At 37.9% G+C, this 7,160-nt stretch overlaps 1 non-coding gene across 1 annotated transcript; it reads left to right on the top strand.

Moving 5' to 3' along the window:
- Positions 1-6,710: 6,710 nt before the first annotated feature.
- LOC142451953 (U2 spliceosomal RNA) lies at positions 6,711-6,901 on the top strand. The gene has a single exon (XR_012785047.1). It is a non-coding gene; the product is annotated as a U2 spliceosomal RNA (small nuclear RNA).
- The last annotated feature ends 259 nt before the right edge of the window (positions 6,902-7,160 follow it).

The following is a 7,160-nucleotide window of genomic DNA, read 5'->3' on the forward strand; positions in this document are numbered from 1 at the left end:
CAACTCAAACTTCTTCCCCACATTAGGGATTTGCACTTGATTTGCCTAAAGTCTCCCAGAGTTACCGAAAGGTTTTCCCAAATTTCTGTGTGTCTTATGCCTTCATATCATTGAGGGCTCAGCTCCAAGGTCAAATATTTCATTCTCAAGTTCTCCACCCAATCTATACAAGTCTGCCAGATACTTTGTAATAATATAGTGTTAATTTTTTATTTACTTATTTTGTCTCTCAATGTAACACCTCAATATTAAATAAATTTTAAGCATTTTATTTATTGGGAGATCATACAACTCTTATCACAATTCATACATCCATGTGTCAAGCACATTTGTACATTTGATGCCCTCATCATTCTCAAAACATTTGCTTTCTACTTGAGCCCTTGATATCAGCTCCTCATTTTTCCCCTCCCTCCCCACTCCCCCTTCTTTCATGAACCCTCGATAATTTATAAATTATTATTATTTGTCATATCTTACACTGGCCAACCTCTCCCTTCACCTACTTTTCTGTTGTCCATCCCCCAGGGAGGAGGTTAGATGTAGATCATTATAATTGGTTCACACTTTCAGCCCCACCTTCCCTCCACCCTCCTGGTATCGCCACTCTCACCACTTGTCCTGAAGGGATCATCTGTCCTGGATTCCCTGTTTCCAGTTCCTATCTGTACCAGTGTACATCTTCTGGTCTAGCCAGATTTGTAAGGCAGAATTGGGATCATGATAGTGGGGCGGGGAGGAAGCATTTAAGAACTAGATGAAAGTTGTATGTTTCATCATTGCTACACGTATCATGACTGGCTCATCTACTCCCTGGGACCCTTCTGTAAGGGGATGTTGAGTTGTCTACAGAAGTGCTTTGGGTCCCCAATTTGCACCCCCCCCCCTTCATTCACAATGATATGATTTTTTTGTATTTTGATGCCTGACACCTGATTCCTTTGATGCCTCTTGGTCACACAGGATGGTGTGCTTCTTCCATGAGGGCTTTGTTGCTTCTGAGCCAAATGGCCACTTGCTTATCTTCCAGCCTTTAAACCCCAGATGCTATATCTTTTGATAGCTGGGCACCATCAGCTTTATTCACCATATATTGTTAATTTTTTAACCTCTTTTTTAATGTTTTATTTTTTATGTTCCTTTTTTTTTGTTCAACCCCTATAACAGTGCTATCTTAAAGAAATATGATATTAATTGTAAATAGAACCTACGTGTGTTATTTTAAAGCCTGATAACCTCATTGCAGCCTAGGAAAACATATAGTATCGTTTGACTCTGTCTGTCTTTGTTAGCTGTCATCATGCCATCACATAGATTCCAATGCACAGTGACTCCAATATGTAATAAAAAAAAACACTTCCCAGGCCTGCTCTATACTCACAAGTATTTGTTTTAACTCATTGTTACAGCCATCATGTCAATCATTCTCATTACAGGTCATCTTCTTTTCACTGACTCTGTTTCACAAAGCATTTTTTTCAGGGAATGGTCTCTCCAGATAATATTTCAAAAGCTCATGAGACAAAATCTTGCCATTCTTACTTATAAGGAGCATTATGACTGTAGTTCTCCAAAGATAATAGTAGTATTCTCATAAAAAATAAACACAAAAATAAATTTAATAATATTTAGTTTAATATTTTAAATGTTTGCATTTTAATATGAAATAAATAAAAAATGAGATTTTATGTTACTTTTTTCATGCTAAGTGTACTAGACAGGGTTTGCTAGAGAAACAAAACCAGGACGCTTATGTATACACACACACACACACACACACACACAGGATAGATAGCTACAGTATGAAGGAATATAACAGTGAATTAGTCCACACAGCATAACAGAGGGCTCACTTCAACTCACTTCCATGGACCATTTAATATACTGGAAGTCCTTCAACTCACAAGGGATCCTGGGTCCAAGATTAAGGAAGCAGACAGCTGAATCTTCTCTCTAGAAATGCAGGCAGTCCAGTCACAGGCAGCAAACAGCAGGGTGGGTCAGCAACAGTCAGCAGTTCAGGAGGTTAGCAAAGCAGTCCCATGTGGAATATTGAACTCAAGCGATGCATAACCACAGGATCTGACATCCTCAAGCTCAAGAATGTACATACCAACATTGTGACAAAGCAAAGCTGGTCTCAAAGGAACCTCAAGCCCTAGCGACACAATCCATGGGTTGGCTGTCCTACAGGTAGTGTAGCTCACAAGTTGATGCAGAAAACTAGTTAAAGCAGCCGTGCAAGCTGATCCTATCACCAGACAGCATGAGAGAGAGGGGTGGGGCTTGCTGAGCCATTTATATTTTTGCCCTCCAATCAAACTGTGACCTTATTAATCCCACATTTTCTTATTGGCCAGGTTTTCACAATAAACCTACCCATCACACTAAGCATTGAAAATCTAATGTGTATTTTATACTGACAACTCATCCCAATTCAGACAAATAATCTTTCAAGTGTTCAATAGCCATGCCTGGCCAGTTGTATATTAGACAGCCATCTTGAAAATGATAACTCTTGTTAACTGGGGAATGCTCATAACCTAGAACAGTAGAACCATTTCTGCCTTCTTGTACACACAAAAAATTGTGGAATGAATAAATGAATGTTGAATTGTTAAATATAAATATTCTCTGTTTTCAGTTTAAAGACAACCCATATTCTATTGGTGTCAGATTTGAAGGGGGCAAAGATAACATTTTTTATGGGTGCATCAGATCATTTTTTTACCATGTGGTTTTTTGACCAAGGAAATAGATATATAGTCTGGAGAGTCAACTCTAGAAACTAGAAAATACCAAGAATAAATTCACCCCCTAGACCTTTCAGAAGGAATAGGGCCTGTTAACACTCCAATTTATGCCCAGTGAAATCGACTCTGTCCTCCAGAATTGTAAACTAATAAATGTATGTTGTTTCAAGTCACCAAAACGTAATGGCTTATTTCCATAACCATAGGAAATGGATACCTTTAGAGAATTGACAAGCTGCCTCAATATTAGATAACTAATGGCTTAGAAAAATAGCCATAATCTCCACCCCACCAGATCACCAAGAGCTGACTACAAACAAGTGAGTAGTCTCCACCAAGACAAAGATCGATTAACTGAGCCTGGTTAAGATTGCTTACCATAAAACTGTGAGTTTAAGAATGGTTGTTTAAAGATACTAAAATTGAAAGTATTACCGTTTGCTAAGCAGTATTAGTAATATTCCAATGTAGTAAAACCTTCAAGATAGTCTCAACTCTCCCATACAATATCAGAGACTACTAATTTCGAATTACTCCATGTTCTAGTGCTACATCTACAGAAGTAAAATGTTCTTGAAGTTATGTTTCATCATCTTGAACATGTCCTGATGTTGATGCATACCTCATTTTGAACACCAGAGTGGTAACATACTCCCTGCCATCAAGTTGAGTCCATCCAACTTATAGAAACCCTATTGTTGTTGTTGTTAGGTGCCATCGAGTTTGTTCGTATTCATAGCAACCCTATGCACAACAGAGCAAAACATTGCCAAGTCCTGTGCCATATTCACAATTGATCTTATGCTTGAGTCCATTGTTGCAGCCACTGTGTCAGTCCATCTGATTGACAGTCGTCCTCTTTTTTGCTGCCCCTCTACTTTACTGAGTATGATGTCCTTCTCCAGGGATGAGACTCTACTGACAAAACATCCAAAATACAAGAGACAAAGTCTCACCATCCTTGCCTCTAAGGAGCATTCTGGTTGTACTTCCTCCAAAACAGATTTGTTTTTCTTTTCATAATTCAAATGCATTGATTCTTCTTCAGTCTTCCAACTTTAAAGCAACCTGTTGTTGTTGTTAAGTGCCATCAAGTAAGTTCAGACCCACAGCAACCCTATACATGATACTACGCAAATACTGCTTAGCCCTGTGCCATCCTCACAATTGTTCCTAAACTTGATCCCATTGTTGCAACCATTTTGTCAATCCATCTCATTGATGGTCTTCTTCTTTCTCACCGCCCCTCTACTCTACCAATCATGATGTCTTCTCCAAAGACTGGTCTCTCTTGACAACTATCCAAAGTATGTAAAAGTAAGCAACCCTATAATATATCTTCTCCTTTGGGTTTATGAGATTTTAAATCTTTACATGAGTAGACAGCATCATTTTCCTTCGATGAATTCAGCTCATAGGTTGGAACCACTAACTTTGCAGTTAGTAGCTCAATTTGTAGCCCACTATACCTTTCAAGGTAACATAGGTCTTGAAGATGGTCTACATAAGTTGGAGCTGATTCAACAACTAACAAGAATTGAAACATAGTTATAGGCAAATAGATGACTTTTGCAGTTATTACATATAGTACCCTGTCTAATACAAATTTGTGTGACCCTAAATCCTTTTGTCCTCCACCCCAAAATTACTTATAAAATGTATTCCTGCTGACTATAAGAACTAACCTGTTGAGGTGAGGTAATTAGTTTGGTCAATATGCATCCTGAAGAGAAGATGTCAAAAAAAGTGATTTGAATTTTGGCAGAGTTGCTATGGAAATGCACTGACTTTCAATGGGTTCTTGTGTTTTACTCCTTGAAAACAATAAGCCTATATCATCAGGATAGAGCAGGATACTAGTTCTCCTGATTGCTAAGGAAGGAAGATACATATTCAGTTCATGACAGTGATATTTAGAAAAGTGATTAAGAGATAGTGGGACATTAATGTTTACAATTAGAATTCAAAAAAATCATTTCAAAAACTGACAATTGACTATTAGGCTCAGCTACAAACCATTCCAGCTGCTTGCTAAAACATCTTTAAAGTCAACAGAAAGACAAAAAATGATGCATAGAGTGTATATGTATATATATATATACCATATTAAATGAAGGGGGAAGTGCAGAGTGGAGACCCAAGGCCCAAGTGTCGGCCAATGCAGATCCCCTCATAGAGGCGTTTAGGAGAGGAGATGGGTTAATTAGGGTGCGAGGTAGTACCGATGAAGAACACAGCTTTCCCCCAGATCCTGGATGCTTCCTCCCCCCAACTACCATGATCCAAATTCTACCTTGCAGGCCTGGATAGGACAGAGGCTGTACACTGGTACATATGAGGGCTGGAGGTACAGGGAATCCAGGGTGGATGATACCTTCAGGACCAAGGGTGTGAGGGACGATGCTGGGAGAGTGGAGGGTGAGTGGGTTGGAAAGGGGGAACTGATTACAAGGATCCACATGTGACCTCTTCCCTGGGAGAGGGACAGCAGAGAAGGGGGGAAGGGAGACTCCGGATAGGGCAAGATATGACAAAATAAAGAGGTATAAATTACCAAGGGCACATGAGGGAGGGGGGAAAGGGGAGGGAGGGGAAAAAAAAAGAGGACCTGATGCAAGGGGCTTAAGTGGAGAGCAAATGCCTTGAGAATGATTGGGGCAGGGAATGTATGGATATGCTTTATACAATTGATGTATGTATATGTATGGATGGTGATAAGAGTTGTATGAGTCCCTAATAAAATGTAAAAAAAGGAAAGAGGAGAAAAAAATGATTAGGGCAAAGACTGTACAGATGTGCTTTATACAATTGATGTATGTATATGTATGAACTGTGATAAGAATTGTATGAGCCCCTAATAAATTGTTAAAATTGAAAAAAAAAAGAACTCAATGCCTCAGAATAAAATGACCCTTACTTATGAAAAAAAAAAATGATGCATAGAAAAGCTAAACCCGAAATCATTCAACCCCCCACAAGCTGAAAAGACATTTCATAAACTGAAGGAACTGGCAAAATGAACTGTGAATTATAATTGTTAGTCATATATTAGAAAACAGAGAACTGTTCCATCCCTCGTCATCTCCATGTAGAGCCAAGACCAGGATCAGTACTAACCAGAACACCAGATAAAGAGTTCCATACCAGCACACAAATTATCTTTGTTGTTAGTGCCATGACCCCTTCCTGACCCTCCTTTCTATAGATACTAAGATGTGTGTGTGTGCACGTGTGTGTGTGTGTGTGAAAGAGGAGAGAGTGACAGAGGATATATCGGATGCTTTGAAACATAGCTTCCACAAATGGTATGAACAGGAATAAAAATAAGACAAACTCTTTAGTTAATCATGTTGGTGACTTTTTAAAAAATCCCTTAGTTAAAGAATTAGACACCAGGCATTGTGTACAGATTCAAATCCTTTCCAATCCAGCCAATATGCACCAGTTAAAAAGACTAGGAGTTGTGAACATTGATCTGTTACTCGTTGGGAATCTAAAAAAGCAACTCAACTGACATTAAAAAAAAAAACATAAATCAGATGAGAAGCCAGCCATGCATTGTATCTATTGCCAAACACATTGCAGTCGGGTGAGTAAGAAGAAACAAGTATCAAACATGGGGCTCTGACAAATTCTTAGGCACAAGCAGAACATAAAACTATCCCAGAGAATCTCAGGAATACCATATCTAAAAAAATTTTAACCAAAAGAAACATATAAACCTCACAGACATATTCAATAAGATCAAACAATAAACCACTGAACTAAGATTAGAACAGAGCAGAAAAGGAACTGTAAAACTAAAAACAGAATGGGACTAGGGCAGGGTTTAAATAACAGTAAAAATGAACGAACTGAAGAAAAATCAAAGGCTGTAATAAAATTTTAAATCTTATTAAAATTGACACTAAAAGTCAAAATTTTAAATTCAAAAAAATGCATAGAAAAAATTTAAATATCGCTTCTCGGCCTTTTGGCTAAGATCAAGTGTAGTATCTGTTCTTATCAGTTTAATATCTGATACGTCCTCTATCCGAGGACAATATATTAAATGGATTTTTGGAGCAGGGAGTTGGAATAGGAGCTTGCTCCGTCCACTCCACGCATCGACCTGGTATTGCAGTACCTCCGGGAACGGTGCACCCCCTTGGGGGATTTCTAAAAAAAAAAGAAAAATTTTAAATATTATATAAAAGCAGAAACAATAGCTATAAAGTTCAGAAAATAGAAATGTAATAAACACATAATTGGTACTATTAAGGAAACCCAAAAGAAAGTTTCAAAATGAAAACATAAAATTGAAATATAAAGTTTTACAGCCTAAAATGATTACCAAATTTCCAGATTTAAAGTTTTACTTGTAATTATTTTTAAAATAGAGCTATAATAAGACACATTGTTACAAAT

Source organism: Tenrec ecaudatus, chromosome 6, assembly GCF_050624435.1.
Source record: "Tenrec ecaudatus isolate mTenEca1 chromosome 6, mTenEca1.hap1, whole genome shotgun sequence".
Taxonomy (NCBI): domain Eukaryota; kingdom Metazoa; phylum Chordata; class Mammalia; order Afrosoricida; family Tenrecidae; genus Tenrec; species Tenrec ecaudatus.